The sequence below is a fragment of the Tympanuchus pallidicinctus genome, unplaced genomic scaffold (genome assembly GCF_026119805.1).
Source record: "Tympanuchus pallidicinctus isolate F22 unplaced genomic scaffold, pur_lepc_1.0 scaffold5, whole genome shotgun sequence".
Taxonomy (NCBI): domain Eukaryota; kingdom Metazoa; phylum Chordata; class Aves; order Galliformes; family Phasianidae; genus Tympanuchus; species Tympanuchus pallidicinctus.
In genome coordinates, this window is record NW_026294769.1 from 69,250,237 (window position 1) to 69,267,572 (window position 17,336).

At 43.8% G+C, this 17,336-nt stretch overlaps 1 long non-coding RNA gene across 1 annotated transcript; it reads right to left on the minus strand.

Annotated features, from left to right (window-relative positions):
• Nucleotides 1–7,057: 7,057 nt before the first annotated feature.
• Nucleotides 7,058–11,090, minus strand: LOC128090869 (uncharacterized). Its single transcript, XR_008211126.1, has 2 exons — nt 11,024–11,090; nt 7,058–10,435 (listed from the first exon to the last, which is right to left on the minus strand). It is a non-coding gene; the product is annotated as an uncharacterized LOC128090869 (long non-coding RNA).
• Between the last annotated feature and the right edge of the window lie 6,246 nt (nt 11,091–17,336).

Sequence of the window (17,336 nt, forward strand, 5' to 3'; positions counted from 1 at the left end):
TGTCTGAAAAATACAGAGTAATGTACGAATGCAAAAATCCATGCAGCTGAGATCTTGGTCACACCTCAAAAGACAACTCTGTAATATGAATTTCACCCAGAGATATTAAATCTTGTTTACCATCATTCTCATTAGGCTGACATCATTACCATAAGGGACCTTTCCAAAGACATGAAAAGACTGCTGTAGTACTTACACAGTGATTTCAGGCTGATTTAGATTGATCATAGGAACAGCAGGGTAGCAGAACAGGAGCCCTGCTTGTCCTCACTTCTGGCTGACGGATTCTTGCTTCCTCCATCGTTACAGGAATCTGATAAAAATACGATGCCAGTTACTGGGACCAACCACTATATTTAGCTGCAAACTAATCCTGGTGAGGGGGAAAAAAAAGATCAGTTTTCTGCAGGCAGGTGGCCTCAGTTACTGGACGGCAGGGCAGTCCCTGGCACTGGCACGAAGCAATTGTGTAGGGCAGGACTGTCTGTTTCGGTGGCAACACAACTTCAAATCAATGCAGGTGACTTGTGAAACCACAGCATGAACCTCTTCTCACTTTGCAGCAAACACAGTCCCCCACAAACTTGGAAAAACTCTGTTCCCTTAATAGCTTCACAGTCTTTCAGAGCTGGCTTCAATACTTCCACGCCTTGCAGCAGGTAACTGGCATTTGAAAAAAAGAGAAACACCGAGCTGCCTTTTGCTCTCTGCATCCAACTTCACCCCTCCTGCAAGTCTGAAAATTGTCTTTCAACGTATTTTGTTAATGCCAAACAGTCAGCAGCTTCCACCTCCATGGAGATCACTATTCTAAAATGCTGAAGGAACTATTTTCCTCCCAGACACCTGAAACTAAGTGACAGAAGCCCATCTTATGCTACCAATGCTCCACCTGCTGGTATGCAGATAGTACAGATCAGTCCAGAAAGCATTCTGACCTTAAAGAGAAGCAGAAGGCACACCAAAACAACACAAAACCAAACAGAAACATTCCTCAGCATTCTAAAGCATCTACAGCACCTAAGAGAAAACCTCCCTTGGAGAACTTGGCAGTGCAACAGATTTCTGAACAATGGAATTCCTAAAAAGTATTTGCAAAATCCACTAACCAAAGTGGCTGGTTATTAACAGACAAACAATTACTTCATTAGGTGAAAGGTACAGGTCTGTGGTAAAGTCTGCCCACAAGATTCAAGCCAAACCCAGAGAGGAGCTCCCACACAGAAACATCATTAAGTCTCGAGGCTCTACATGATAAATTAGGTTCTACCTAGATTTAAAGTGCACTTCCCTAGAGAACAAAAATGCATTAACAGGAAGGACTCTCTCCAACACGAATGAACCACAAAACTAGGAAGAAAACAAACTAAGAGAAGTAACTTAAACCATACCAACTCATTCCCACATATTCACATATGAACAACAATAATGCGCCTGTAAGAAAAACAAAAAACCTTCTCATAGGACTCCAGTGACACTCAGTTCAGACAAATCCATTGCTTTTAGTCTTCATTTTTAGTAACCAGCTACAAATTCCCACTAGATTTTACAGAACTGTTGCACCTCAAGCAGCAGCCTATGGAAACCACAATAACTCAATGGAAAAGTAGTAAAAACATCAAGAAACTACTCTAGGAAATCAGTTTTAAAAGGTCAATTTCATGTGGAGTTTGTGATCTGCCTCTCAATTTGAAAAACTCCAATGTAACCAGCACCAGAATAATGAGCACTAGTCACTGTATAAAATATACTCCAGCATCAGTAACAGACCAAAACTCATTATCTTCACACAGGCCCACAGTCAACTATCTTATGCTCCAATTAAGTGCAAGAAAATTAGCATTTGTATTTGCCATCAAACATCTTTTCCACATGCAAACAATCTCACATTTAATCCTTCTGCATCCAACTTGATACTCTACTATTTAAAAGTAGGATTCTTCAAACAAATTCCATCCTCCACATACAGCTTAAAAGACAGAAAAGATCAAAGTTACCAATAATCTGTGTATCGCAGTACTTCAGTCTCCAGTGATCTGGAACTCCTAACTGCACAAGCATTACCAAGACAGGTAAAATAAATTCTGCTGCTACAGTGGGTTGAGGAAGTGACTGAAGCTGACAGGCAGTTTCCGTTATCAGCATACTATGAACTACCTACACTATTAAGTAGACTTCTACAATAGTACATTTATAACGTATCAACAAAAGGACATGAAACTACTACTGACCCTTTCTTCATGAAGTGCTGACTTAGGAAAACACTCTTTTGGTGCAGTTTAATTGACGATTAACAGTCTTTAAGAACTACAGCAGAGGTTTGGTTGTATGATGATGCCAGTATTCTTATATCACAAATAACCTGGTGGAAAGAATCTGTCCTATCTCACAGCTGATTCAAGTGTTGAACTTTGCAAGCTGCTTAGTTGTTGGTTCTACTAAAAACCTTACAGATACAGCAGACCAACCTTCGTGAAGCTCTAGTCACCTTAACTTCCCTTGATATTTCCTCCAAGTAATGCTCCTTTGACACAGAACAAATAAGGGACAAGTTGCAGAACTGCCTTCCCAAATACCAGAACATCCCAGTGTTCCAGTGACCTTAATGCACCCCAATATGCCTGACCCATCAACAGACAGCTTAGATCTCCTCAGCAAAGCACTGTATTAAAAGAATGGTGTCCCTGGCCTACAGAGAAACCTGGGAGCTAAGACAAGAGAACCTGAGAAAACAAATTCTGGAAAACACCGTGTTGGGATAATTTATATTCCAAATGAGTTCACTGTAAAGTTTCTTGTCTTAAACTAATTTGATGGAAAAAGTGTTTAGTTATCCTAAACACATGTGAGGTAAACACAATATTAATACTGAAGTAAGAAGTTTTATTAGTTAAATCTGCCCAGAGAGGTTGTGGATGCCCCATCCCTGGAGGTGTCCAAGGCCAGGTTGGATGGCGCCCTGGGCAGCCTGGTCTAGTATTAGATAAGGAGGTTGGCAGCCCTGCCTGCAGCAGGGGGGTTGGAGCTTAATGATCCTTAAGGTCCCTTCCAACCCAAGCAATTCTATGATTCTATGAAACATCCAAAATAATTATTTAACCAAACCTCCAAAAGCAGTAGATTGAGAGGAAACAATGAAGAAAAAAAAGTTCATTCACAAGCACAATCTATATACGATCAGATCAGTTATCAAGTTTCAGCAGCAGTGCTAATAATATATCATATGTGGCTTATATCAATATCTGAAAATACTCTCAGAAAACACGAGGTTAGCAGAACACATCACACTAGAGTAGATGACCATGTTGTAAGAGTATGTTCAAAGCAATGATGCACGTCAAATACGGACCACTGAGCAGAGTAAATATGGATAGAAAGAAAAAGCAACAGCCTTTAGGCACTTGAGATGCCTCATCCCTGGCAGTGTTAAAGGACAGGACGGATAAAGCCCTGGGCAGCCTGGTCTATCGGGTAAGGAAGTTGGTGGCCTTGCTGTGGCAGGGGAGTTGGAGATTCATGGAGATCCTTGAGGTCTCTTCCAACCCTGGCCATTTTGTGATTAGGCACAAAGATGCCCATCTTTAGGAAAAGCCATGAACAATAAGCAGCTTTTGTGACCACAGAGTAAGTACAAAGCAAAAGGAACACATAAGAAACTGTGATGGAGAATTCACAGCAATCTTTACCAAAAATTAACCAAAAATTATTAAAGCTAAAGCTGACACGAAACTACTGCTACAAACACAGCCTCTCCAGGTCCAACAGCTGAGCTACATCTCAGAAATCCCAGCTAACAGCAGCTCAATATCTAGACAGGTCATCACTTGCTTAAATGCCAAAACCAAGTTTTTAATCTGTTCTACTTTTTACCATCTTTTTCCAAATTATACTTCACTGAACTGTGACCTCCATTTTACACTGATGGAAATGCACTGTGCCAGCCAGCAGCCCTGAGCAGCCTGTACCCTGGGATATAAGCTTTGGAAGCTCACGCACTCAGGAACGCTTTCTGCCAAGCTGCAGAGGGTCAGCAGGGCATCTTCTGTTGCCAAGCATCAGCTTTGGGAAACAGCAGTTTCCAGAAGGTACAAATTTGAGCCTTTTCTGTAGGTCATCAACAGCTCACAATGTACCTCACCAATTACTCTGAACTGAGGAGTTAATCCATGACTTCTGCTTATAGAAATGCTCAGTGTAATGCACTGAACAATTAATAAACGGTGTAAGACAATGCAAAGAGAAAAGCTCCATCCTGAAGAACATTTAGAAATAGTTTGAACATCAGAACAATGACAACCCTGCATTTGGCTGAGCTGTGCTATATCTGCAAAGGAAACAATGAAGTGAATAGATGAAGTCCTCAGAGCTTCATTTGGCATTTTGATTTATTATACTCATGTTAAGCTTCAAGTGTTTGTTCACTCTCCACACAGCTCTCATACAGCAAAAGGACGTTCTGGGTGAACTTATTTCTATATTCTTTATGTAAATGCTAACGTTTTTACAAATTCCATTAATACCTCTTATAGCAATGATTCAGTATGAAACATTAGAATTGAAGTGCGTTTTAGTAGTACAGCTGCCTCATTCCCACAGGATTCAGTGTGTCCTCAGACAGGAAGAAATCTTATCTAAAGCACTCCTTGTGAATATGTTAATCTTTTTTCCTTTATCTTTCTAGCCTTCAGTTCTGCAGAAATACAGCCTTAATTCCCTCAACCTCCTCATTCAGCAAAACTCTTCACCTCAGACTGAGGTATCTTAAGATGACAGTATACAAGGAGCAAACTGATATTATGGAAGAGTAATTTCAAGCATAGCAAGTTCACCTGTACCAAATAAGTTCTGAACTGCAAGATGGGTTGTGCTTCTGCTCATTAAGTGCTATCTTAGATAAAGCAATTCCCCTTTAGGGTTAGAAGAGTGTTCTCCAGTTAGCAGCTCACTGCTGTGTCTCAAGTTACTGAACTCCCTAAAAAAGAAACAAAGAATATTTTGAGACACATATACAGAAAAAAAAGATTGATTTGACAAGCTACCATGAAGCTCATCAGTATTATCTCAATGGATTTCTTACAGATGATAGCCTCCATCATAATTATAACAAAGTGATAGCCTACATTTCCTTAACAAAGTGAGAGGGGATAGCATTTCTACCTGTGGATTTTCTTGCAGTATAACATCTAGCACGCAGCTAAGGGTTAAGGGATCAATCACTCATCACTACAATCCCTTTTTTCTTCATCATTCCAGTAGTGCCTCCAGGCTACAATCTGGAAGAGATCAGAGCTACACAATGGGTAGCTGTCTAGTCTAGAAAGTTTTCAAACCAGTTACAGAACTTCTTTTATCTAGTTGAAATATCACAAACACATCTTGCTATCTCTAATTTGTTTCAGCAAAATCTCTCATGACACAATATCTGTAGCATCCAGGCAGTAATGTCGTGGAGCATTAATACCATCTCATGCTACGAACACCAAACAACCCGAATAAACTTGCAGGTGAGATCTGTAACACTGAACAAGTGGTTTTTGTTTTGCCCTAAGTTCTCTCAGCCCCAAAGGCTCTGACCTTTCTGTTCCTCCCAGAAGCCCCCTCAGACAACAGCAGGCATATTTCCACCATAACAACAGGGCAAGCTCATGATTTTCTTACCATTCTCTTGCACAGATCATAAAATAATTAAATCCCTATCACAGTAACTAAATCAAAATTGCAAATACCACACATGCTTGCACAGTCTACTCAGCTTGTTCCCAATCTTGATTATTCACCTGTTTTGTTCTGACTGCCATCTGCCCACTCCTCCTCCTATGTGTTGGAGGCAGACACTGTGCCATCTCAGAAGCAGTTTTGCTTTAGCCCCTTCCTGCACACTTCTTCCAGGTCACTAATACATACAGTGAATAAACATAACTGCAGAATTGCTCCTTGGTATTCATCAGTCACTACATTTCAAATGAACTCCAAAGGAGAGCAAGTTTTGCTAACTCCTAAAGAAAATAACAAAAAACATTTACTTTCCATCTTAAAACGTGTATTTAATAGGAATAATTTATATACAGACATATATCACATTTATATTTATATAGATACTTAAAGCAATAAGGAGATTCAAGAGCAAATCAGCTCCCTTTATCTTCCATTTGAACTGGGACGTGAGTACTGGTCACCAGCAGACACAAATATATGTACAGAAATAATCACATAGGTATTTTTATTTTAGGCAAACAATCCACTGCTTTGTAGAACCTGACAGTTGTCTCCATTAGCTCTACGACTGCTGCAGCCAAATCTTATCATGTGTTGAAAAGGACACTGGGATGAATTATGTAGCTCCAATCTGGCCCTTTTATTAGTATCAGGAATGTGCGTTTCTTAAGTTGTACATGACAGTCACTTAAAACTCCATCTGGCTTTTTTCATTTACACCAGGATCTTCCATGCTCAGAGTCCATGAATGTATTTACTGCACTGATTTGGGGTTGTCACTTTTTTTTTTTTTTTTCTGCTCTCCTAAAGAAAGGGAGAAAAGTTTCAATAGAAAACTTAAGTATTTACAGGTCCATTCCCACTTCTTAGTGTATGGAAACTTAGGAAGTTGCAAAGAAAAGCTCCATGCTTCTTTACAGAGAGAATTTTCTTTCAGAAGAAAAAAGAAAGAAAAAAGAAGGAAAATAAATCCAAAAGAGCCTTCACTTTACTTTGTCTGCACTGACCTTTAGCCCTGACACCCACTGCATCCTGTGGGAAACATGCTCCGAGGGCCAACTTTCTTATAAATATTTTAGCAGATTTAAGCATCCTGAATAGATCCACATGAACAAAATGAAAAGGCTATTGAATATGGACAACATAGATGTACATTCTGATAGTCACGTAAGTATCCACAGATCAAATATAATGCCACAGAATCCCAGATGCACAACGTGCAGGTGCTTTCTTACAAGTTTTTATGGCTGCTGCAAGACCATCCTCCTGCATACGCTTCTAAAATGTATTTTCACATCCCCCCCAAAAAATAATGCACTAAAAAGAGCCACTGCATTCCTAGATTTGTGTGATAAAGGCAGCAGAGATCATTCAATTCCCTACTCAAAACAAAAACTCAAGTCCTTCTTAGATGTTTTGCCAATAAATTACCTTACACTCTGCAAGATCTGCTCACTCAGGAATTTATGTAGCTTCTAAGCATCAGAGCATTGCACCTGTTCCTCTTCAGATGGCCGGTTTCCTTGTTAAGTCTTACACTCCGGCACAATGAGGAATTGTTTCACGCAGCACGGAACAGATCACACTGGGAAGCCACAAAGAAGGAATGAAGGAATCTTTCAAGGCCTTTCCACAAATGCACTCCTACCCAGGTGCACCTCTCCTGCCTGTCAGCCTTTCCCATCAGTGCTTGTAACGAACTACAGACCTACAAACACAGCTCCCCCAAAACAAGCCACAGTGCCACACAAGCGCATTCACCAGAGCAGAGGAGCAGAAACCTGTCTCCTCCATACTGCAGGAGCAGCATGAAGACACAAGAGTATTTAAGAAGTAGAGGCAGCTTTGCTTCGTAACTGAAGTACTGGGTAGCATTTAAAGAAGGTGGCCAACTTACTTTGCATTAACAGATATCGCATTACTGCAGGATTTTATGACTGATGATTACAGATAGGTTTAGCAAGAAAAAAAAAAATAGAGGGAATGTTTGTTTCTGAAGCCTTGTATTGGAGGTTTGCTCCAATTTCACCCATCCAGTGACAGTACTTCATTATGCATCACTAAATGCTAACTACAGGAACAAGGGTAAAGCATCAGCCCACCTGAAGGCACGGTTTCCTTCCAAGACCTGTAACAAGCAGTGCACAGTAAGAGTATATAAAAGCCTCTCTTTTCCAGTCCTAACATTATTAAAGCCTCTGTTGAAACCACTGTCCTTTGTTTTCTATGTCTGTTTTTATCACCAGCCATCGAAACTGCATTAGTGGTCCATCTGCGCGTGATACAGATCAGGACTTCTGTCTGCAGCAGTACAATTACCTCAGTTGCTGCATTACTTCATAGTGCCTATTATAAGAGCGAGCAGAGGACGAGCTGCGTCCACTCCAAGTTATCCCTCTGATGTCTCCTAGGAGGACAGCACCATGCTCTTGGCGTAGCTCTCTCCAGCATGCTTGTGAGAGACTTGCATGCAAACATTTGAGACAAGTAGTCAGTCACTGCTCAGCTCTCAAAATGTACAGTAAGATAACGCCAATGATTTTCATGCATGAGAACAGCAGGACAGGATGTACAGTGTGAGCTTACATAAGACACAGGCACTGCTGGGAACCGACAGAAGTGAGCAGCATAAATGGCTCAGAAAAATGCTGATGTCACTCACACACGTTTGGGTTGTTCTGGCTTCCCACACCCCGAGTTCCCCTGATCCGACAACTGCCTTTCTGGCAGTCTGTGAAACCTTTGTTTCTCCCATTTTACTGAGACCCCAAAAAAGAAGTTGTCCTCAAAAACTCACGTTTCTTACTAATATTAAGATGACTGATTAAGAAAAAACACAAACAAAAGAGACTCTAGGATTTACTGTAGTACTTACAAGCCAGAATCTAAAGAAAAACAGAAAATGTAATGGAGGATTGGAAAAAAGCACGTAATTATGTACACAAACACTTGCTCCTAGTACTTACTGAAAAAATAGTTCAAGCATAACTTATCTGTCTTAAAATACGACCTCTGCAAACCTACTAAGGTCAATGAGACTCAGTAGCTACTCAGCAGCTACTCAGCAAGCCCTGCTTGCATAAATTAGAGATGCCTAAGGGTAGCTATGAAACTGGTATTTGATTTTTCCAGGGCACCTACATCTCATGAATTAACAATGAATTGCCATTTTGCCAGAGCAACTTTCAGTTTTGTTGTTAAACCGCAGACAAAAGTCTTCTGTTGTGCTCACCTCCTCCTCACACAGAACAGTTGTCCTATTTAGCATTATGGAAGTTCCAAACAAACTTGAGCAGACAAGTGATAAACTACAGAACAAATTACTCTCAGAAGCAAAACTTACAGATACCAGGCAGTTAGTGCTCCTGTGTGGTGTATCGTTCCAGAATAGATCAGAAAAACAAACAAAAAAAAGAACAAAACAAAATCAAAGAGCACTAAATGAACAAGCTACCTGCTCCAATTTGCATACAGCAAAACTGCAGAGGAAAACTCAGCTGACTCTGCTCAGCATTCTTGAGAGCAGCAGCTCCAGCTCACCTGCTATGGCAGTGGCAGCACTGCTCTGGAGAGCAGCAGGAACCACTCCAGGCAACTCCTACAGAGTTTTCAGATTCCTCTAGTGAATGTGTTTGCCAATGGCACACTTAAGGCATTTGATTTTCCACACAGATCACCTTATAATTGTGAGAATAAAAATACTGTTTCCTCAACTGCTCAGCTTGTTGTAATGAACTTACTGTCACCCACTTCAGTATTTTCTTGCAAGTACTGAGGCACCTCAAGACAGCACCTCATAAACACTACTACTCAACCCTGGCAAGCGTAGCTGTGTGGTGGCACAGTGAGCTACAAACCAGTTCCAAGTAATTTCCTGATCATGCCAAGATGTGAGCAGATATACTGGAATGTCTCTCTTCCAATTCTATATCAAAAACCTCAATCTATCACCTTGCCCAGAGACAACCAGACACCATTAGAAATTCACAAAGTTTCCTCAGCAGTAATGGTGCTGTTTTAAGAAAACAAGAAAAAAAAAACAAAAAAAAACCAAAACAATATTTGCACTGTGGAATGGTGATCACTTAAAAGCCCATTAGAGAACTTTCTGCACAAAAATATGAAACAAGACTTAACACTGCCTGCAGCAGAGGGTTGGAACTCAGTATCTTTAAGGTCTCTTCCAATTTAAGCCATTCCACAATTCTATGATTGTAACAATGAAAATCACACAGTACCATGAGTTATAAAATGTCTTCTAATGCAAAGTTACTGCCTATCCAAAGTTACTACCACAGGAAAAGCTTGCAAGCAAAACAATCCTAACTGTACTGTCCACACTATTATAGAGGTACAATATAATTATCTACCTATTATTACTACAGCTGATAAGCATTTCAGGCTCATTAGTATTTATTCACAGTGTGTTTTTGGAAAGCATTACTATTTCTGATTCATAAGCAAACAGAAGAGTGATGCAGAACAGTGACCCAAGGTCACAGAGAAACCAAGTAATAACTTCACCTGGTTTTGCCTCAGTGCAACCAATACTTCCTATTACTGAGTCACTCCGGTCCCTCTGCATAACTCTCTGAACACAAAAAGAAAACAGACTGTCGGTGGCACTCAAGTCTCCACACGCTGACAGCAGCTTCACTCCAGGGTTTGCTAGAGAGGCCGTGCCCTGGGGCATATAAGAGCACTGAACTCTACTGCAGCACTGTGAGGAAAAAAAAAAAGGGATATAGGTATGTAAGAATATATAACGTTAGGCAGCCTGCTTGTCTGCGATACAGCTTTTTCACTAAAAAAGAAGAAAAAAAGAAAAAAAGAGTCCTTCACAATTTGACTCCATCATGCTACAGACCACCAGGCTGAGGGCAAAGTGCAGGGAGGAAGGGACAGCAGGAGAGTTATGCAAAGCTGGGAGCAGAGGGAGGTGGGGGGGAAGAGGAGGAATAACTCCTGTCAGCCCATAGAAAAATAATAATCATCCCCACAGATAGAAGAAAGATTGCCAAACCCCCCGCCGCCCTCCCCGCTCAGCGGGCTGTGGGTGCGGGGCGGCCCCAGGAGGGCGCAGAGGCGGGCGCAGAGCGGCTCCCCCAGCCCGGAGAAGCTCACGGGGAGGAGCGCAGGGCCCGAAGACCCCCACGCCGAACGGAGCGGCGGCGGCGGCGGGCAGCCCCTTCCCCATCTCTCCGCGCCACCGCCGGGGCCGCCGACCCTCCGCCCTCCCCTCGGCTCCCGTGCGGTCCCGCAGGCCCAGCATAGCCGGGCGGCGGCCCGGTTCAACGCCTCCCCATACCTGCGAGGGGATGCGGTGGGGGTCGGCCGTGCCCAGGGGGCGAGGAGCGACGGCCTCGCCTCGCCTCGCCTCGCCCCGCCCTACCCGCCCATGGCACTCCGCCGCCCGCCGCTGCCGCCCCGGCTCACGAGGCCGGCTGCGGCCCGGCCCGGCCCGAGCTGCCCGGAGATCCACGTCCCGGCCGCGTCTCCTCCTCGCCTTTAGTTTGACCTTTTCCGTGTCTCCGCTCCCCGTCCCCGGCACTCTTTGACGTCACTGCCATGGCAACCAATCCCCGCCCCCCCCCCCCCCCCAGACACCTCGCGCGCGCGCTGCTCCTCTCCCCCTCCCCGCCTCTCGCACGCACGCTCGCACGTACGCACGCACGCACGCGCCGCAGGATGGGACCAATCAGCGAGGGAAGGGGCGGCTCCGCCCCGCCCACCGCTGCCGGCGGCGCGCGCCCCGGGTGCGCAAGGTGTGCCGGGAGTGCGGTGCGCGGTGGGTACGGGGTGCTGAGGGTTCGTGTTGTGTGCTATTAACAGGAACGCCGGGAAGGGACTTTTTTATAAAGGCGGGTAGCGACAGGTCGAGGGGAAGTGGCTTTAAACTGGAAGAGGGTAGATTTAGATTAGATATTGGAAAAAATTCTTCACTGTGAGAGTGGTGAGACAGTGGAACTGGTTACCCAATAAAGCTGTGGATCCCCCTACCTGGAAGCATCCAAGGCCAGGCTGGATGGGGCTTTGAGCAACCTGGTCTAGAGGGAGGTGTCCCTGCCTATAGCAGGGGGTTGGAACTGGATGATCTTAAAGGTCCCTTCCAACTCAAACCATTCTACCACTCATTTATTTATCATATTATATGCATGGCGTGCTCTCCGTGGTGGACGTGATGCATAAGGTGCACTGTGCTCAGTGTACAGTGTGCATGGCGTGCGTGGCACACGGTGGGTGTGATGCCTGGAGGGCACAGTGTGAAGGGTGCTCAGAGTGCAAGGTGGGCATAATGCACCGGGGGCTCAGTGATAGCTCGCCTGGGAGGTGGTTGAGTCACCATCCCTGGGTGTGTTTAAAATGCGTTTGGATGTGGTACTCAGGGACATGATTTAGCAGACGGTTGTTAGAGTTAGGGTAGTATGGTTAGGTTGTGGTTGGGTTTGATGATCTTTAAGGTCTTTTCCAAGCTGAGCAATTCTGTGATTCTATGGTGCGTATAACGTGCATGGTGCACAGGGTACTTACTATGTGTGTTCAGTGTACATGGTGCATAGAACACACTGTGCATCGTGTGCACGGTGCACAGGGTGCTAGGAGTGCATGGTGTGCATAGTGCATGGAGTGCAGCATGCATGTGGTGCACGGAATGCTCAGAATGCACAGGGTGCTCAGAATGCATGGTGTGCATGGTGCACAGGATGCTCCGAGTGCTTGCTGTGCGTGGGGTACGCTATGCACTGTGTGCACGATGGGCGTGTTGCTGAGTGCATGGTCTGTGTGGTGCACTGGGTGCCCAGATTATGTGATGCATACGGTGGTAGAAGGAGTGCCACAGGGAACATGATACATGTACTGCACAGGTTGCTCACAGAGGAAACTGCATATGATTTGGTGCTCAAGGTGCACAGTGCATGCTGTGCATAGTGCATGGGAGGATCATGGGACATGACATATACGGTGCATACAGTGCTTAGAGCACATGCTATGTATAGTGCATGAGGTGCTCAGAGGAAATTATGTGTATGTTCATGTGTATGTGATTGTCGAGGTGCATATTGCACAGAGTGCAGTCTTGGCATTATGTGCACGGTGCACAGTGAACTGTACCTATCCTTCACATTGTACCATGCACCACATTGCAGCCACAGCCAGTATGCTCCACTTTCACCTTAGAAATATTTGCCAGCAAAGAAGAGAGGATTGGTAGTGGAAGCCCAGAGCATGCAGGAAAGCACATTTGGACCCGATGATCCTTACGGGTCTCCTCCAACTCAAGGAACACAACTTCCTGCACGTTCCCATTGTTTGGGGACTGTATGGGCAAAAGCACTGACTTTCTCCAAAACGTTTGGTGTAGGTACCACACATACAATACATGTAACGTATGGTAGGGCGCACATCTCAGTGCCTTGGTTTGAAATACAATGTGTGCATACATTTTCTACATGCATATAGTTTGCTTCAAACTCTGTCAGCTGTGAAAAGGGTGCACATGCACAGCACGCACCCTTCTGTGCAAAGTCGGTGCAGCAGATTCTGGGAGTTTGTAACTTGGTCTTGGAAAGATACAGAAAGAGATAGGCTCTTGTAAGCTCTAAGCTGAGATAAGTATACAATCGTATTTTAAAACACTATCAATTAGCAATTACAATGTGTCTTGCTTCTGTATGCAGAATACTGTATACTTTATATGTACCATGTTATCTATTTGTATGTTCCATCCATCTGTTGAAGCAAAATGGCAGTTTCAAATAACTTTGAATCAGAAATATTCATATTCCTACTCACATGTATTCAGCAACACTTCCTGAAGATGCATAAAAGGAAACAGAGGCAGTTTCCTCTCCTTTGAAATATATGACACCTTTCTCCCAGATAATTAACAGACCATTTTAAACCCTATCATATTAAGACAAGAGACTGCAGTGTGGAATCCACATCCTGCAGATATCCAACATAGACTACTGGTGGACAGCAAGCTGGACATAAGCCAGCAATGTTCCCCCACAGCCCAGAAAGCCAACCATATCCTGGGCTGTATCAAAAGAAACGTGGCCAGCAGGTCGAGGGAGGTGATCCTGCCCCTCTGTTCTGCACAGGTGAGGCCTCACCTGGAGTACTGCTTCCAGTTGTGGAGTCCTCAGTACAGGAGAGACATAGACCTGTTGGAGTGTATTCAGAGGAGGATCACAAAAAGATCCAGGGGATGGATCTCCTATGAGGACCGGCTGAGAGAGCTCGGGCTGTTCAACTTGGAGAAGAAAAAGCTCTGAGGTAACCTGAGAGCAGCTTTTCTCTACCTAAAGGGGAACTATAGAAAAGGACAGACTCTTTAGCAGTGTCTGTTGTGATGGGACAAAGGGAAATGGTTTCAAAATAAAATGGGAGATTTAGATTGGATATCAGGAAAATGTTTTTTACTATAAGGGTGGTGACACACTGGAACAGGTTCCCCAGAGGTGGTGGATGCCCCATCCTTGAAGACATTCAAAGTCAGGCTAGATGGGGCTCTGAGCAACCTGCTCTAACTGTAGGTGTCCCTATTCATTGCAGGGGAGTTGGACTAGATGACTTTTAAAGGTCCCTTCCAACCCAAACGATTCTGTGATTCTATTCTATGAATAAGGAAGTTATTTTAAAAAGAGTAACTACCTCTGAAGTGGTTGACCACAGCATTGCACAGCATGCGCTATTTGCTTTCCAATGGTTTGCTTTTTCCTCCAACATCCAAGCCACGAGCCTGACTGTGGCCTCAGCAGTGTTGTGCTGCATGGTTAAAATGTCAAGACATGAGCCTTCATAATTGTCATGCTGCAAAACCACAATGTCTGTGTTACTGACACCACTACCCCGAAAATCTCCGTTGAGTCAAATCTAAAAAAAGAAAACTAAATTATTTGCAAACTCCTACAAAGGCCATCTAAAAATATATCATCAGGAGTGAGTAAGTTTGAACCCTTTGTGTCCTCTGGAATGGATTCATACCCCTCTTATACTTCCCCAGCTCAGCTCAGGACTTCCCTTTTCCCAGCAATTGGGAAGTGCAATCAGTACCAATGTGCCATGGATCAGCATAGATAAATGCAGTCCTTGGCTGCCACGTTTGTGTCAAAGCCACTTTTTTGGCAACTTTGTGAAAACTTCAAAGTGTCAAGATAAGCTAAGATTTATGAGGGCTGCTCCACAAGCAATGCATCCTATCATGTTGTTGGCTCATGATATCAGAGGAGGGTGTTGGTGGGATGGCAGCTGAGGATGAACCTTCCTGCCTATATTCCATCGTATTTTGTTGCCGAGTGGCAGAGGGCAGCAGAGGGGCAGTCTGACAAAATGGCATCTAACATGGAAGTGCTTATGAAGCAAAGGTGTGGAACTGAAAATTCCTCCATGCAGAAGCAGTCATTCATCAATGCTTGCTAAATTTTTATGGAGACCAAACAGGGGATGTAAGCACAGTGAGGTGGGGGGTGGTGCGCTTCAATAATGGAAACGGTGACAGTGACAGTGGTGCAGACTGTTACAAGCATGACATGCAAGCTCTTGTTCATCAGTGATGAAAACTGATAGCTAATGGTGGTGACTATCTTGAAAAACAGTGCTTTGTAGCTGAAAATGTTCTTCATCAAGACATGTTATTGTTCTCTTTGTAACTGTTGTAGTTTCTGTTGAAATAAATAGGAGGCATTACTTTTGGTGCAACCTACTGAACAGGACCTGATGAAAAGGAGATGGCAAGAGAGAGGTGATTGGTAATTAGTCCTAGGGAAGGAGCTGAAGCTTGTCAAACGTCAGATAGCCCGGACTCATCACTACAAACATAACCCCTCAGATAAGGTGAAAAAAAAATCAACCTCTTTCCTTCTTCCTTGTGCACAATGCACTCTGCAGCACCTGATTTCCATGAGATGAGGCCACTTCTGGCATTGACATTCCCAGCAACCCAAGTTCCCTCAGTTCTGTCCTGAAAGAGGAAGGGAGGAAGGAACTCACCATTCCAAAAGGGCCAGAGCTGCCAGAAAGGCCCAAGGAAGGCTGATTGTGCACCAAGGGAATACAGGGAGAGAGGATCCCTGCTCCTCGCTGGGATAAAACCAAACACCTTCCAGAATTGGTGGGGGGGAGTACTGTGGATGCACTGACACAGACATCAAGTTGCTGATGAGGACACTGCAATATGAGGCTGATTTTGGATGCTTGACTGACATAACATCTGTAAGTACTGCTGGTCTCAAATCAGTCTCATGTGGGGTTTTTATGAACACTTTTCATTCATAGATCCCGGAGGGCTTCACAGAGGGGAGAGCTGTAAATAAGAGAGATGGTAGTGAGGGATAGGTTGGGACTTTTTAAAGGCAATGTGCTGTTTCTTTAAGGGGTTCTGTAGATAAGAACTCTGTATGAAGTCTCATTTTACCAAAAATAAAATATTTTGCAATGGCATGCTGTGCCAAATGACTCCTGCTTAGATATTTACATTGTTAAGGCAAAATTTAGTCATGCTGTGTGCAAAGTGTCAATAGTGAGGCTTTTGGAAAATACAAAAAGCAGAGCATTTAATGTTCGATTTTAACATAGTGCATGCATGTTTTAGGCACTTTTTAGACTGAACAGATCAAAGTCTTTCTCTCCTAAATGCCAAAACCCAGCAATATTTGTGTAACCATGTAATTTGGCCTGTCTGTTCTACATGTTCCTAAGGGGATTATTATAGGCAGCTTTCAAATCGAGTTGGCTGGAACAGTTGATGCTCTCTTCCCTGGTTTTCAAAGCCTGTGCAAAGCCCATACTGTGTGACTGACTGACATTGCTGTTCAGATGGAAGCATTTGGGTTTGATCACATGGGGCAGAGGGAAGGAGCATTACCCCAGTCCTGGCTCTGCCGCTCCTTCATCCTTCCCCTCTGCAGAGCTGGGACCAAAATTCACTCATCCTGTCAGGGAACTCAAAGCTTAATAAGCTTGCACATTTCAACCAGAAGGATCAGCATGGGGAAGGCTCCAGAAGTGTGAGCACTGTTAGTGCCACCTGCGTGTGACCATTTGACCAAGCTACACAGTGCTGCAAACTCGTCCAGCTTGGGACAGCCTCCAGTATTCCTGAGTTTGAAACAGCATCATTATATAACCAGGAGGCAGCCATAGGGCGATGTCTCTGAACTGCAGCAGTCCTTTCAGCCAACGGTGACCTTGTAACTGGATAATAAAAGCCATATTCTGCTTTGATTGCACCTGTGCTGACACTATTTACATTGCAATAGCACCTAGAGGCCCCATTATGTAAGGCACAGTAAAACTGTCTTGATCTGGAATAGACTGAAAGTGGGAAGGGAAGCAGTAACAGACGCAAAAATGTTTGTCTCAAGGTCATATATCACGGAAGTAGCTCTGGCAGGAGCAAAGCTCACGTCTCCTAAGTCCCAGTGCAATGCTGTGCAAGCAATGGCTTGTAGGGAAAAAAGGACATTTACCCCAAGACTGTAAATACAAATACAAAATGTTAGGATATCAAAGCATCTGTAGCACAATTTGCCCTTTGTTTGTTCTTAAGTAAGTGTATTTTTGTTACTGTGATTTTTTTTAACATTTTAATATTTAACCAAAAAATAAGATGCAAT